The sequence below is a fragment of the Staurois parvus genome, unplaced genomic scaffold (genome assembly GCF_062004578.1).
Source record: "Staurois parvus isolate SC_StPar_1 unplaced genomic scaffold, SC_StPar_1.0 ptg000163l, whole genome shotgun sequence".
NCBI lineage: Eukaryota > Metazoa > Chordata > Amphibia > Anura > Ranidae > Staurois > Staurois parvus.
In genome coordinates, this window is record NW_028317959.1 from 3,029,078 (window position 1) to 3,046,322 (window position 17,245).

A 17,245-nucleotide genomic window follows, 5' to 3' on the forward strand; every position below is an offset into this window, starting at 1 on the left:
AGCACATTTCTTTTTTTCAACAGTGGGACTTTGCGGGGGCTTCTTGCAGATAGCTTGGCTTCACATAGGCGTCTTCTAATTGTAACAGTACTCACAGGTAACTTTAGACCTTCTTTGATCTTCCTGGAGCTGATTGTTGGCTGAGTCCTTGCCATTTTGGCTATTCTTCTAGCCATTTGAATGGTAGTTTTACACTTTCTTCCACGTCTTTCAGGTTTTGGTTGCCATTTTAAAGCATTTGCGATCATTTTAGCTGAGCAGCCTATCATTTTCTGCACTTCTTTATATGTTTTCCCCTCTCCAATCAACTTTTTAATCAAGGTATGCTGTTCTTCTGAACAATGTCTGGAGCGACCCATTTTCCTCAGAATTTCAGAGAGAAATGCACTGTAACCAGCATGTACAACATTTGCTGCCTTCCTTCCTTAAATAAGGGCAATAATTGCCACCTGTTTTTCAAAGAATGAATGACCTCACTAATAGAACTCCACACTGCTATTATTTTGAACATGCCCCTTTCAATTAGTGATTCAATGACACAGAATCAGCAGCATGCATGTCATGACTGTTGGGTCTGTTGGATTTCTATTACTCTACTACACCTGCTAGTAAATTATTTGCCATGTAGAAATATCATTTCTACCAAAAACAGTGATTGATCAGGTTAGTGTTGTCTGACTGCTAATATTTTGAACACAACTGTATATATATATATTTACACACACACACGGAGCACAAGACACTGGAACTAATGACATTTCTCCCTCGCCTTTCCAAAGCACACGGCAGAGGTTTACTTGAGAAAGACCACAAGTAAATCTGAGGATTGTCATCTCATGATGGATCAAGAAAAAACAGAGAGTTTGTGTAACGCTCTCATGCTTTTGATCACACATGGGCTCGGCATTGTGTGTATTAGTGTAAGCAGTTCCTATCATAAAAAGTAGCACCTGGAATACCATGCAGACATCTTCACATTTGCACACAAGAAACAGCAACATAACAGAACAGAGACAACAGCAAAAGTGCCAAAAACTCCATGCTGCGTGTTCATTTTGATCTAGTACAGTGCAAAGCTTCACCAAGCACCTATGTATACTGTCACATACTGCATAGCCCAATTCATATAAAATACAGGAGGAATGCCACACAGACCAAGTATCACAAACGCTTGGGAATCATACATCAGGTGCACACACGGCAAAGTTCATAAGAGGTGAACGTTTTGGAAAAGTGGTCTACTGGCCAAAAAGATTGCTAGCCTTTATTTGTAGTCTCCTATGTCTCCACCGTCTCCTCTGTATATCCAGACTTTTTGTTCCTACTCGCCTTTTTGGTTTTAGTAACCTGGAGTTTTCACGTCATCATACAAAGCTTTGTCACCATGGAGCTGTTCTATAGACAGGAACAATATGAAATACAATGAGGTGTTAAAGTCTTGTAGGCCTTTATTACATCCAACTAGTTATTATTGAACTGATGCGGATAGAATTACCAAGAACGCCTTCAAAGCTCTGGTGGTAGTAAACATCAGACAGGAAATATGAACAAAGCATATCCCTCTATAGTGTGTACTTGTCTCTATCCAGAGTACTGTCATTTCTCTCTGTTGCTTCATTCCTCTGCTATCAGTATGAGTCACTTCAGACAAGTTTTCCTGACACCAAGAGAAATATGGTGACAAGGGAGGGAGCTCCAGCAGATTGACAGGCTCAGCTCTGTTCCTGTGTGCTGTGTGGAGGGGGGGGGGTGTCTCTTTCCTCCAATCAGCTCTCAAAGCTCTCCTCACTGACCTCTTCAGTGTGTAATTTCAGCTGTCAATCCCTTTTTCTCTGAACTCTCAGACAAGCTTTATAAATTCAGCAATTTAAATATATGTAGAGAAGCACAGACTGCAGATAACCAAGGTCAATTTATGTAGGAGGATTTGATTAATCTCTGAGGCCAGTCACTTCCATGGGTATATAGAAGGATTTACAACCACTGTGATCTAATACTAGGGGTTTGCTTGAGAAAAACAGAAGCATTAAGGTGCATGTTTAGAAGTATGGATGGCTTAAAACCCGAGCAGATTATTTTCGGCTTCCTGTCCTGCTGGGGAGACTTCACTTCCTGTCCTAGAGATGCTACAGGAAGTTAGAGGAAATCATCCCAAAGTGAATGAATTCCCTTCTTAGGCACTTGTTATCAGAACTAACTTCAAAAGGGGCCCTTCTTATAGGGACTCTGTATAAGGACTTAGTGCAAGTGTATTACATTGTATTTCTATCTGGATCACCCCTGACGTTCAAAAAGGAGGTGAAGTATTATGCTTAGTAATACATACATTGAGCTATTATATTTTACAAGCCACCTGTACATCCCCTGAGCGTATTATTTTGTTTATGGTATTATAGGTGAAATTTTTCATCTGCTCCACTATATGTGCTGGACTCCTGCGTTATCAGGACTTTGGTTCCTCCATCTGGAAGTCTATAGATTGGAGTATATACTGTCTGCCCACTAGACCATTTTCCTACTGTCACCCAACCACACCAGTAAGTTTTCGTTCTTTTTGATATATATAAATACACGGCTTTACCCCCCGGTCACATCCAGCCCAACTTTGAAATCGTGCGACTTACAGTGAAGTCACACGATTTCAAAGTCGGGTGAGATGCCAATTACAGGTGCGATTTCCTTTAGATTTACCTTCAACTGTGTAGTGCAAGGGCCTGCTTAATTGGATGCAATTGAAAGTGTTTAGGTTTGACCTCATATTATATTATGTGGCTTTTGGTAAATCTAAAGCAATTTTCTAAAGAAAATTGTATAATGTATGGCCAGCCTAATACACTGATCAGTGCTAATAAAAAGTACTAACACTGTACTAATGACACTGGGTAGGAAGGGGTTACCATCAAAGGGTTAAATGTGTGCTGTGTGTTTTACTGGGGAAACAAGCAGCTGTGTATTTCTCTACTGTGAAGGGAAATACACAGCAGCATGTTCCTGCTGGCATGTACATGTACATCTTTAGAAATTGGTGCAGCTCCGACCAAGTTGGACCCGCACCGATTTGACAGCTCTAATTGCAGGACTGTCAGTCACCACGTTCTGCTCTAGTCCCCGCCCAACGCTCAATGCAATGCTGGGCTGTGGAGGAGGAGGGAGCGCCTGGCTCAGGCTCTGTGCACTTTGCATGGCGGATAAAGCTGTGTGTTCATTTAAATGGGCTGCTGTACCCACATAAAATCATGGAGAAAGAGGTCTGCTACCTTTCTTATAAAAACGCACCACATGGAACCGCACACTACTGCAAACACATGCACAGTGCCAGTAACAATTAATGGCACCCCCGCGTGTCTGCTAAAGAGCAGCGCATTTCCATGCGGGTCAGGAATTCTCATGATTATGTATGCTCTGCCAACCCACATTAGTGAACCTCACCTTCACTGAAAAGGTTTTTTTTTTTTTTTTTTTTTTTTTAAAAACGACTTGCCCTCCTTAGGATTTATTCCCCTTCCTGACCAGACCATTTTTTGCGATGCGGCGCCGCGTTACTTTGACAATTGTGCGGTCATGCAACACTGCACCCAAATTAAATGTATGTCCTTTTTCCCCCAAACAGGACTTTCTTTCAATGGCATTTGATCGCCTCTGCGGTTTTTATATTTTGCGCTATAAACAAAAAAAAAAAAAGACAATTTTGAAAAAAAAAAATAATAATATTTTCGACTTTTTGCCATAAAACATATCCAGTAAACACATTTTTAAAATCAAATTTGATCATAAATTTAGGCCAAAATGTATTCTGCCACAATCAGGGGTGTCAAGCTGGTGGCCCTCCAGCTGTTGCGAAACTACCATCATGCCTCTGCTTTTGGGAGTTGTCCTTGTAACTGTCAATCTTGCAATGCCTCATGGGATTTGTAGTTTGGCAATAGCTGGAGGGCCACCAGTTTGATACCACTGTGCTACATGTTTTTGCTAAAAAAAAGAAAAAAAAATCCCAATACAGGCAAATTAATTGGTTTACGTGAAAGTTATAGCAATTACAAATGGCGGTATAGATATTTTTTAGAATCATTTTTATACTGTACTAGTAATCAGCGACTTATAGCGGGGCTGTGGCAGGCATTCTGACACTGGGGGGGGGGGGGGGGGACTAACTGCCACCGACATCCCAATGGCACGAAGGCTGGCCATACACTATACAATTTGCTGTTCAATTTCTGCCCAATTTCAAAAATGTCAACTGTATCCAAATAGGCAGGCCCTTGCACTATATATATATACTACATAGTTGAAGGTAAATCTAAAGGAAATAGGACAGAAATTGGATAGAAAATTGTATAATGTATATCCAGCCTAAGGCTGGCCATACACTATACAATTTTCTTACAGTTTTCTGCCCAATTTCCTTTAGATTTACCTTCAACTATGTAGCACAAGGGCCTGCCTAATTGAATACAACTGAAAGCGTTGTTTAGGTTTGACCTCATATTATATGGTTTTTGGTAAATCTAAAGCAAAATTCTGAAGAAAATTGTATAGTGTATGGGATCCAGCATGTGGCAACAGAATGCATATCATAGCAGAACCATGCTGGATTTGCTGGGTGGGCGAGTATGTGAATTGAATACTGCGCAGTGTTATGTAAGAGGGGATTCAAAAAAATTACCGGAAGCCCGGGATCACATATAATGTATTCAAGGTGATGACCAAGAGGAGACCAAACAATGTCCGTCCCTTCATCTCTTCTGCACAGAGTGAAACCAGAAGCGACAATGATTTTGTCACTTCAGGTTTCAGAGTCACCATTCATTGGTAAATACAGTCAGAGATGCATGCAACTGAATAGCTTGAGGAGATTCTCTGGAGGAGGCACTGGGGTCTATTGGACCCCTGATGTCTCTATAAGGCCTCATGCACACTGCCGGTAATTTTAACTCCCCTAGAGGTCAGCAGCGTTTTGGCAAAAAAAAAAAATCCTTGAGGCTTGTAAAAGTGTGAGCCATGTTTGCCCACGTTTGGGCATTAATCTCATTAGCCAGAATAAATAATTTATGAAATAAATTCATGCTGAAGCACTAAACACGCCTAGCATTTAGGTACATTTACACTCGCAAGTTTTTTTTTTTAGCCAAAATGCCGCTGCTCCAGGACACCCTGGCAGTGTTTTTTTTTTCTGACACTAAAAGCTGCTAAAGGCCTGTGTGTGAAGGGACACATAAGCGAACATGCAGGAGAGTTTAGAGGCAGTTGAAAGAAGACTGCCTGACGCTCGAGGAGCAGCTGTAAAAATGTCCAGTGTGCATGAGGCCTAAAGAGTACCTGTCACCTTTACTGGGTGCTCCCATTTCGGGGACCCAAGTCAATGTGATAAGGCTGATTCACACTGTGTCTCTACCTTAACGGCCATTGCCCTCCATTGGAAGTCTCCAGTGGTACCTTTACCTTCTGTTTAGTGGAGAGTCGATATGGTAATGCTCATGGAACATATGCTGGATAGGATGCACAAATTCAACAGAAAATGGGATGGTTGGAAACACATCGGCATTTATTGTTCGATTGATAGACTATCATAGATTGATTGGTTCTGAATCTTTGTTGGTTGTTCTGCATATCTTACTGCCTACCTCATTCACGTACTTGATTTTATTTTTCTATGATTGTGTTTTATAATACTGTTTATTACTTAACCTCCTCGGCGGTATGATTATTTACGATTTTTTGTGCTGAAAGCGGTACCATTTTTTTGCATGGAAATATGTAGTTTTTTATTGTAGGCTGTAATTTTTAGGAATAACTCACTGAAATCTGTACGAGCAAGAGTCTAGTAAACATCCCGGGTAGGATAAAATTTGAAACACGAAATCATAAATTATAATTTAATAAACAATCATGAAAAATAATAATATAATAATAAATTTAATTCAATAATATAATCAAACCAAAAAAACAAATTTGAAATACAGAGGCAAATTCACACATCACTGAGCAAAGTCGCAAAATCGTTTTCAGTGTCTGATGACGAATTTCCCCACAAATCATTATCACTCAATTCTGCAAGTGGTTCTGATTTACTATCGCTGTTCTTTAGCTGGTCTAAAACCGCTTTTGACGTAAAGGGACTCTTTTTGGACGCCATGGACTTTTCTAAGTTTCCAGGCAGAAAGAACAGTCAAAATGCAGGCAGGGCACAGGACAAAGCAGTAGGGACAAAATGTATGTGAAATGCATTGAAACAGCAATGTTTTACTATGTAATAGTTATTTTAAAAAAAATGACATTTTTTTAAAATTTTAAATTTGCCGCCAACGTCCCGACGTCACAGGGACCAGAACACGGAAGCCGGATGCCGGCATCGGCCGGAGGAGAAGGCCGGGGACGCTGCAGGGGACACATCGTGGGAGCGAAGGACAAGGTAAGTGCTGCAGGGACTCCCTGAGCAACACCGCATGGTAAGCCCGAGTGCACCTCGGGGTTACCGCTTTTGGTACTGACATTTTACCCCGAGCTACACTCGGGAACACCGCTAAGGAGATTAAGTGCCTTTTTCTTGATGTATACTATACCTCATGAAGTTGTGCTATTCTTGCAGTCTATCCCTTAAGAAAAACGTTTGTAAACAAAAAAAAAAAAAAAAAAAAAAAAAAAGGGAGTACCTGTCACCTGCCCAATGCCATAAAGTTCAATAAAAAATAAGTACATAAAAAAGTTAAAATAAAAATATAATTATAAAAAAAAACAAAAAACACACACAAAAAAAAATAAAAATTTAACTGTAATGCCCTGAACACACCAACAAATGCAGACACAAATGCACACACATATATGTTATTTATTTTTTGGTGTAAAAAATGCAAACACGGCTAAACGCTAATGCAAAAAAGCTAAAAAAATGCAGAAAAACTTGCGGTTTTAACGTGATTTTATATAGCTAGAGCTACCAGCCTTTTTAAAACACCCAGTGTGCATGAGGACTTAAAATTGGGTGTTATATTTGGTTTATGTGCACTAAAATTAATTTTACATTTTTCCTGAAAATATGCATTTGATAAACAGTTGCGCAAATATTGTGCAATGTAAAAAAATTGCAACTACTATCTTTTTATTCCACACGTTCTCTGCTTTGAGAAAATATATAATGTTCTGGGGGGTTTACGTAATTTGATGCCCAAAAATGCACATTTTTGCATGTGTGCAAAAAAATAACATTGCCCATAAGCCATAAGTGGCATTAAAGTGGTGAATAAATTCACGGTCTGCGGTTGTTCTGCTAAAAATTACCTGACTGAGGAAAGCACCTAGAACACCAAAGACTACAGAATGCTATAAATGCTTTAAAGTTCAAAAGATTCCAACCTCTGTAGCAGCATTAATAAAATGGGTGGGAAAATGCGGCAACTCTGTCATTTATGCAGTAGTACATACACAGTGGACCTATTTATTTAGCCCATAACTGCTAATATAGTCAACACCAGTAAACCAAACAGGCATTTAGAAATAGGGCATCATTCTGCCCCAACATCCACTCTATAACATTTGAACTGCTTAGCCAGAACAAGGCTACAGCAAATAAAGACAGAAAAAAAAAAAAAAAAAAAAAAAAAGGATGATCTCCCAATCTGCATATGTCCTCAAATGTTCATGTCTATGACTTCTCTAGTCTCTCCCATCCTCTGGAACTCCCTACTTCACCGATGCCCTTCTGCAGCCCTCGAGGCCCCTGCAGACACATTTTGCAGTAAGGGGGCATTGTATGTTTTACAATACTAATGCACAGTCACAAGATGTGTCATATGTACCTCAAGTTCATAGTTTCATTATGGCAAAGTCAAGCTGAATGACATGTTGTAGGACACCATTCATGTCATCAGTGTTGGGAGTCCACACTTACAGTGGATATAAAAAGTCTACACACCCCTGTTAAAATGTCAGGTTTCTGTGATGTAAAAAAATTAGACAAATATAAATCATTTCAGAACTTTCCACCTTTAATGTAACCTATAAACTGCACAACTCAGTTGAACAACAAACTGAAATCTTTTAGGTGGAGGGAAGTAAAAATAAAAAATTATAGTAATATGGTTGCATAAGTGTGCACACCCTTAAACTAATACTTTGTTGAAGCACCTTTTGATGTGATTCCAGCACTCAGTGTTTTTGAGTATGAGTCTATCAGCATGGCACATCTTGACTTGGCAATATTTGCCCATTCTTCCTTGCAAAAACACTCCAAATCGGACATCTCCTGTGCACAGCCCTCTTCAGATCACCCCACAGATGTTCGATCGGATTCAGGTCTGGGCTCTGGCTGGGCCATTCCAAAACTTTAATCATCTTCTGCAGAAACCATTCCTTTGTTGATTTGGATGTATGCTTTGGGTTGTTGTCATGCTGAAAGATGAAGTTCCTCTTCATGTTCAGCTTCCTAGCAGAAGCCTGAAGGTTTTGTGCCAAAATTGACTGGTATTTGGAACTGTTCATAATTCCCTCTACCTTGACTAAGGCCCCAGTTCCAGCTGAAGAAAAACAGCCCCAAAGCATGATGCTGCCACCACCATGCTTCACTGTGGGTATGGTGTTCTTTTGGTGATGTGCAGTGTTGTTTTTGTGCCAAACTTATATCTTTTGGAATTATGGCCAAAAAGTTCAACCTTGGTTTCATCAGACGATAACACATTTTCTCACACTTTAGATGTGTTTTTGCAAAATTTATCCGGGATTGGATGTTTTTCTTTGTAAGAAAAGACTTCCGTCTCGCCACTCTACCCCTTAGCCCAGACATATGAAGACTATAGGAGATTGTTGTCACATGTACCACACAGCCAGTACTTGCCAGATATTCCTGCAGCTCATTTAATGTTGCTGTAGGCCTCTTGGCAGCCTCCCAGACCCCTTTTCTTCTCGTCTTTTCATCAATTTGGAGGGACGTCCAGTTCTTGGTAATGTCACTGTTGCGCCATATTTTCTCCACTTGATGATGACTGTCTTCACTGTGTTCCATGGTATATCTAATGCCTTGGAAATTCTTTTGTACCCTTCTTCTGACTGATACCTTTTAACAATGAGATCCCTCTGATGCTTTGGAAGCTCTCTGCGGACCATGGCTTTTACTGTAGGATGCAACTAAGAAAATGTCAGGAAAGACCTACTAGAACACCTGACCTTTATTTGGTGTTAATCAGGGGCACTTTAAAATGATAGCAGATGTGTACTGACTCCTATTTAACATGATTTTGAATGTGATTGCTTAATTCTGAACACAGCTACATCCCCAGTTATAAGAGGTTGTGCACACTTGTGCAACCACATTATTTTAGTTTTTTTATGTTTACTTCCCCCCCGAAAAAGATTTCAGTTTGTTTTTCAATTGAATTGTACAGTTTATAGGTCACATTAAAAAGGTGAAAAAAAGTTCTGAAATTATTTATCTTTGTCTCATTTTTTTACATCACAGAAACCTGACATTTTAACAGGGGTGTGTAGACTTGTTATATCCACTGCAGCACGTGATTATTCCACTAAAGTTGCCAATACAACAGTAAAATTCAGTTCGAAAAAATGTGTCTTGTCTATTTGATCGAATAGTTAATGGGATCAAATTGACAACTGTTTCCACCATAGTGATAAGGAAAATAAATGGAGAAAAACAGAAATTTCCCTTGAACCAACAAAATTTTAAATGATAATTTGGTTTTTGTTTGGGTAAATTCGCACTGGGATGTGCATGTACGTCATAAAGGTGAATGCTGAATTTGAAAAATTGGCATGGCAATTGAAGATAATTCTTCAGGGTTTTCATATAAAATTTGTCAAGTTCATAATCAAATACTCTGACAAACAATTTTTCTGAATTTCTGTATAAAAGTTTGAACAAAATTCTACTGGTGTATGGCTAGCTTAACAGCAACCTGTCTGGTTCAGTACTGGTCAGTGCTACTGTTGCTATGCTAGCCAACCACTGTGCCTGGTCACTATTCATTTATTTTACTAATGATATGATCATGATAATAATTCAGTTATTTTATATATTAATATATTTAAATAATAAGCTTTAGGTATTACTAACAATTATATTATTATATTTTTAATATAAATGTATGCATATGTATTATCAATATGGTTTTAATATTAGTATTTATATTTAGTCACTATTTAAAGTATAAGAAAAAACACAATACACCCACTCTATTGCATTCGAGTAAGGGCTCATGTACACGGGGCGTCTGGAAAACGTTTATGAAGGATGGAAACTGACTGCTGGAAAACGTAGGTTAAAAAACGTCAGTTTAGCCGCGTTTGCATACCGCATTTGCATTTAGAAGCGTTTTTACAAGATAACCTCAGGAGACCCTCCCAAATGCCCAGAATGCACTGAAATATAGTAAAAAATTAACAATTTCAGACATTTTTGAGAGGAATAGAGAGAGCAGAAGCAGAGAGAGCAGTATGTGTTGAGATGACCTGACTTTTCTGGTTGTATTCACTATGGATCCCATCATGAGCATAATGCGGCAAGTTCTACCATTTTTTCCTTCACGCGAAACCTGGAACTGACTGCGCTGGTGTATCGGGTCCATTTGAATACATGGAAAACGCTTTGCATGCATTTCTGTTGATGAAAAAAGGCTCTGGACAGCATCTGGACATGGAACAGTTAAAAAACGCTTCTAAACGCGGTTAACCGCATTTACAAGCGTTTGTCATTTGAAACACAGGTAAAATCTACTCCTGAACACAAGCTTGGTGCATTCATAAAAACGACTAAACTCAACTGCCTGTAAATGACATAGTGTACATGGACACATAGGAAAACATAAAGGAAAGTTCAGGGGCTGCTGAAAAAAACGCTGAACAGCTCCTGAACGTCAGTTTTGGAGCTGCAGTGTACATGAGCCCTAACAGAGACCATTTTCTTACCGGTATTCCTGATATTCCTGCTGATCTGGAATTACTTCGACTTTTAAACCACAAACTGCCAAGAGGAAGCTATTGCTCTGAGCAAGCCTGGTCTTTTAGCCAATCACCCACTTCCCCATTCTTTAAATACAAATATCGAATGATAAATAGTATTTCCACACAGCCAGTGTTATGCTTCCTCCTACAAAGGTTTTTCAGCCGTAGGGCCAGTTCACACTGCATGCATTTCAGATGCTTTTTTTCTGCATCCAAAATGCACAGAAAGTAGGTTATGTGGTTGTCAGTGTCATAGTTCACATCAGTGCTTGCAGTTCCAGTGCGTTCTGGTTGCAGAAAAAAGTAAAACAGGCTGCATTTTTTCTGCACAGAACTGTACTGGAATGTGGTAAAATGCATCAAAAACGCACGGAAACGCATGAAAAAACACACTGAAATGCACATGTCCCTATTTAAATTCAAGAAAAAGAGAGGGGAAAAAATTAACTGGAACGCATCAAAAACGCATAAAACAATGCACCAGAATGCGCCAAAAACGTATCCGAAATGCATCTGTACTGCGTTTCTATAGTGTGAACCAGCCTTTGGTCAAGAAGACCAAGCATTTGACCACCTACTCCATGGTTTGTCAACCAGGGTTCGATGGAACCCTAAGGTTGCTCCAGAGGTTGCTAGGGATTCCTTGGGCAATGAGCAATTTCTGCCTCTCAGATAAAGCCGGCCATACATGGGTCGAATTCCGAAATCTTTTCTAAGAATTTTCGTTCGAATTCCGTACCATTATAAGGCCACAGCAATGGCCAATTTTTGAGCAACCGTCAAAGTTGAGTGATCAGGCATGTTGGAAATTTTTTTAAAAATGAACAATTGTCTAATCAATGATGAAAGAATTGTCTGAGAAATTTAATTGTAAAAAAAAAAAAAAAAAAAAAAAAAAGGGAGCATGAGCTGTGACCTGGAAAGAAAAGAAAATTCTTGGCCACTAAAATTCTTTTCTGTGGCAACATGAAGTGAAATTAGAGGCTTGGTTGGTCAAATTTCGAAATCAGTGGTGGCGCCATCAGATTACAAAACACACAAAATTACAGACTTTCTAAAGAAAATTAATTTGGAATTCGACCCATCTGATTTGATAAGGATCTTTTTAGCTATCTGTAAGGCTGGCCATACACTATACAATTTTCTGTCCAATTTCCTTTAGATTTACTTTCAACTATGTAGTGCAAGGGCCTGCTTAATTGGATACATCTGAAAGTGTTGTTTAGGTTGGACCTCATATTATATGTTTCTAGGTAAATCTAAAGCAAAATTCTCAAGAAAATTGTATAATGTATGGCCAGCCTAACAAAAAACTGCCTATGCAAATAAGGGGGATCTGTAAGTATCAACAAGCTGAGCAGCTTTAACCTCCCTGGCGGTCTGATTATTTCCGATTTTTTGTGCTGAAAGCGGTACCATTATTTTGCATGGAAATATGTAGTTTTTTATTGTAGGCTGTAATTTAGGAATAACTCACTGAAATCTGTCCGAACAAGTGTCTAGTAAACATTCCGGATATGATAAAACTTGAAACACGAAATCATAAATTATAATTTAATTAATAATCATAAAAAATAATATAACAATAAATTTAATTCAATATTATAATCAAACCAAAAACACTGAAATTTGAAATACAGAGGCAAATTCGCACATCGCTGAGCAAAGTCGCAAAATCGTTTTCAGTGTCTGATGACGAATTTCCCCACGAATCATTATCACTCAATTCTGCAAGTGGTTCTGATTTACTATCGCTGTTCTCTAGCCGGTCTAAAACCACTTTTGACCTAAAGGGACACTTTTTGGACGCCATGGACTTTTCTAAGTTTCCAGGCAGTAAGAACAGTCAAAATGCAGGCAGGGGACAGGGCAAAGCAGTAGGGACAAAATATATGTGAAATGCATTGAAACAGCAATGTTTTACTATGTAATCATTTTTTAAAAAATGACATTTTTAAAAATTTTTAAATTTGCCGCCGGTTCCGGCCCCCGTACGTCCAGACGTCACAGGGACCAGAACACGGAAGCCGGCATCGGCCGGAGGAGATGGCCGGGGACGCTGCAGGGGACACATCGTGGGAGCGAAGGACAAGGTAAGCGCTGCAGGGACTCCCAGAGCAACGCCGCATGGTAAGCCCGAGTGTAGCTCGGGGTTACCGCTCTTGGTACTCAAATTTTACCCCGAGCTACACTCGGGAATACCACCAGAGAGGTTAATACATGCGCCTGAAGTACTCGCGATTAGATGCATACTGTGCTTAGACGCACGCAGTTCTTCATTCTTTCCAATGTACGACTATACATGTGCACATTTACACATGTACATGCAGCTGTGTGTATGGGCCGATTACTATATTGCTGCGTTTAAATGCATACAAAACTTCACGCTGCGGGCATCTAAACACAGTATTTTTCCTGCCTTAGGCTAGGTTCACACCTATGCAGTTTGCGTTTGATCCATTTCTGCAGTGCGTTTTATGTTTTTGCACATGCATTTTTTTCTTGTTGCTAGGCAGATTTAAAATGAAAAACGCATCATAAATGCACTACATGCTTTTCTGCAGTATTTCCATTGCAGTCTATAGAACCAAAAATGCAACTTTTTGTGTTTAAAAAAGTCCCGGACCCTTTCCAAAAAACGCACCGGGTGAAAAATCCGAGATGTGAATGTGTCCCATAGGAAATCATGTTAAATGTAATGTAGTGCATTTCTGTAAAACGCTTAGGTGTGAACCTAGGGTTAGTGAATAAGCTTTTGAGGCTCATTCACCTGGGCATAGAAAAAAAAAAAAAACTAGAATACTTCTGCGTCCAGGACCACACTGTTCTGCAGATTTTATGCTTGGAAAGGTGTAGTCATTCAAAGTACGCATCTAAACACAAGTAGCTAGGATGTGTACTTTACACAGGATCTTCTGCCAGCAACAACTAGCATTCTGTGTACGGAATACACATATGCCCGTGTGAATGAGGCCCTATGCATGTTATATGAATACGCACATACAACCCGCAGATCTGTGTGACCCTGTACGCAGCGTCCTACTTTTTTTGTTGGCACATGCAGCTATGTGTATGGGCTCATCAATTACTACAGTGCTGAGTTTAGTTGTGTACAGAACTATATATTGTGTGCGTCTAAATGAAGGTTTTTTTCTCTGCCCATGTGAATGAGCCCTAAGTCTAGGTTTACACCTATGCAGGTTGCGTTTGGTGCGTTTCTGCATTGTGGTTTGCGTTTTCGCCACATTTTTTATGCACTTTTTTTCTTGTTCCTAGGCAGATTTTAAATGCAAAACACATGAAAAATGCGATGCGTTATTTATTTCAGGTACTTATATAACGCCGTCAGTTTACGCAGCGCTTTACATATATATATATTGTACATTCACATCAGTCCCTAACCCTCAAGGGGCGTACAATCTAAGATCCCTAACTTACATTCATACACATACTAGGGACAATTTAGACATGAGCTAATTCACCTACCAGCATGTCTTTGGAGTGTGGGAGGAAACCGGAGTACCCGGGGGAAACCCACACAGGCACAGGGAGAACATGCAAACTCCAGGCAGGAGGTGCCATGGCTGGGATTCGAACCAACAACCCCAGTACTGGCAGGCGGAAGTGCTAACCATTTAGAAATACATGCTTTTCTGCAGCATTCCAAATGAAGTCTATAGTACCAAAAACGCAACAATTTGCATTGAAAAAAGTCCCTGACCCTTTAAAAAAGACAGACCGGTGAAAACGCAGAGATGTGAACCTGTCCCATAGGAAATCATGTTAAATGGACTGTACTGTGTTTCTGCAAAACGCTTAGGTGTGAACCTGGGGTAAAGGACATTGTACATACGGTAATCATTCTCGCCACGAAAAAGTTAAAGCAATACAAGAAGGGAATTTCCAAAGACTGGACAGCAACCAATCAGCTTCTACGTTTTATTTCAAAGCTAAATTTAACCAGCGGAAGCTGGAAGCTGATTGGTTGTCATGCACAACTGCTCCAGTTTTAGTAAATTCCATCCACAATGACTTGTTTTGCAGATCCACATCCTTGTGTCAGAGGGCAGTGTGATTATTGACCTGCACCCCCCTGACAGATGATCCAGGAGCTGTCAGATCTGCTCCCTTCCCTGCCACGTCAGTGCCACATGGTCCACTCTACACGTCTCCACGGCAACCATCCTTCTCCTACATAGAAACAGAACCCCCAAATGGCAGCAAGCTGCGAGGATCACATTGGGTGACAGCACATGGTCCAGGCTACACCCCCCCCATACACAGAACCACAGCTGACAACCAAACCCCAACATTGTCCCATAGAGAACCCTGACCCCCCACCCATCATCACCCCATTACATACCCGATACACACAGACTTGTCAATGACAGTCCCGCCACTTCTCCCTCCGATCAATAATCACAGGAGATCAAGACACATGTGTGGCTAGCACAAGAGGAAATCCAAAAAGAATTCATTTCTGTCCCCACAACTGGAGCCATTTTGTCGTAGACATTACACAGGTTGCACTAATCACCGGGCACAGAAGGTTTTCGTCGCCCCATCTATTCAGCCCAGGAGAGGTTTTCTATTCAGGTCTGCTGGGACTTATAGTTCCACCCCAGCCAGGATTGTCCCCCCCCCCCACACACACACACCTCAGGTCTCCAGTTTAATGGCTCCCAGACACGCGAGATTGCATCAGCCAGAGCTCACCCCGGCACTCCTCTCACCTCCCTCTCCCACGCTGTCACTGGCATGCTACACCGGGACCCGAAGCTGTGTTGGCTCCTTGTGGGTCAATGTCATTTATCAACACAACTCTCCATTGTTCCAATGAACAGATGTGAGCGAAGTAGCGGAATATAAATGGCGAAATGACTGCAACCTGATCCACCCAGTGCGGGGAAGACAAGAGAACGTTAGTACATTGCACCTGTGAACGTCTCCTCGTACGATCGCCTCAAATCCTGCCTGCTGTCAGCAATGGGGAGACCGACGGGGGAGCAGAGTACAAGAGGACAGGACACGCTCACAGGGAGCAGGACACACCCACAGGGGGGCAGGACACTGAGGGGTATCAGAGAGTACATGACAGGATCCGCCCACAAGGGACAGGACACTGAGGAATATCAGAGAGTACATGAGGAGGACAGGACACACCCACAGGGGCAGGACACACCCACAGGGGGCAGGACACTGAGGAGTATCAGAGAGTACATGAGGAGGACAGGATCCGCTCACAGGGGACAGGAGACTGAGGAATATCAGAGAGTACATGAGGAGGACAGGACACACCCACAGGGGGCAGGACACTGAGGAGTATCAGAGAGTACATGAGGAGGACAGGATCCGCTCACAGGGGACAGGAGACTGAGGAGCAGGGGTGGACTGACCATTTGGAAACTGCCCGATGGCCCGGGGTCAGTAGGGGGCCCCATGAAATGCCCCTGGTACCTTTTTCATAGGCTTTTTTGAGTTTGGGCAAGGATACAGGGGTCCCATGATCCCCTATTGCCCGGGGCCCCATGAGTTGTCAGTCCACCCCTGCTGAGGAGTAAAAGTACATGAGGACAGGATCCGCCCACAGGGGGCAGGACACTCACACATGGGACAGGACACTGAGGAGTATCAGAGAGTACATGAGGAGGATGGGATCCACCCACAGGGGGCAGGACACACCCACATGGGACAGGAGACTGAGAAGTAAAAGTACATGAGGACAGGATCCACCCACAGGGGGCAGGAGAGTGAGGTGTATCAGACAGTACATGAGGAGGACAGGATCCACCCACAGGGGGCAGGACACACTCACAGGGGGCAGGATACTGAGGAGTATCAGAAAGTACATGAGGAGGACAGGATCCGCCCACAGGGGGCAGGACACACCCACAGGGAGGCAGGAGACTGAGGAGTATCAGAGAGAACATGAGGACAGGATCCGCCCAAAGGGGGCAGGACACACCCACAGGGAGGCAGGAGACTGAAGAGTATCAGAGAGTACATGAGGACAAGACACGCCCACAGGGCAACCACAGCACCCCCTGCCTGGAGTTTGCATGTTCTTCCTGTGCCTGCGTGGGTTTCCTCCGGGTACTCATGTTTCCTCTCACACTGCAAAGACATGCTGGTAGGTTAATTGGATCCTGTCTAAATCGGCCCTAGTATATGTATGTATGAATGTGAGTTATGGGAGTTAGATTGTACACCCCTTGAGGGTTATGGACTGATGTGAATGTACAACATATATGTAAAGCGCTGTGTAAATTGGTGGTGCTATATAAGTACCTGTAATAAT

General features: G+C 41.5%; 1 protein-coding gene across 3 annotated transcripts in view; it reads right to left on the reverse strand.

Annotated features, from left to right (window-relative positions):
- LOC149463005 (sodium-dependent neutral amino acid transporter B(0)AT2-like) overlaps nt 1-17,245 on the reverse strand; it is a 134,711-nt gene that overhangs the window by 93,727 nt on the left and 23,739 nt on the right. Inside the window, exon 1 of one of the 3 annotated variants that reach the window (XM_089676069.1) lies at nt 15,884-15,999. The exons of 1 other annotated variant lie outside the window; for it this stretch is intronic. The gene's annotated coding sequence lies outside the window, so the exon portion shown is untranslated. Of the gene's footprint in view, nt 1-15,310; nt 15,395-15,883; nt 16,000-17,245 lie in introns of those variants that run through there. One more of the 3 variants, XM_089676070.1, reaches the window with a different exon arrangement.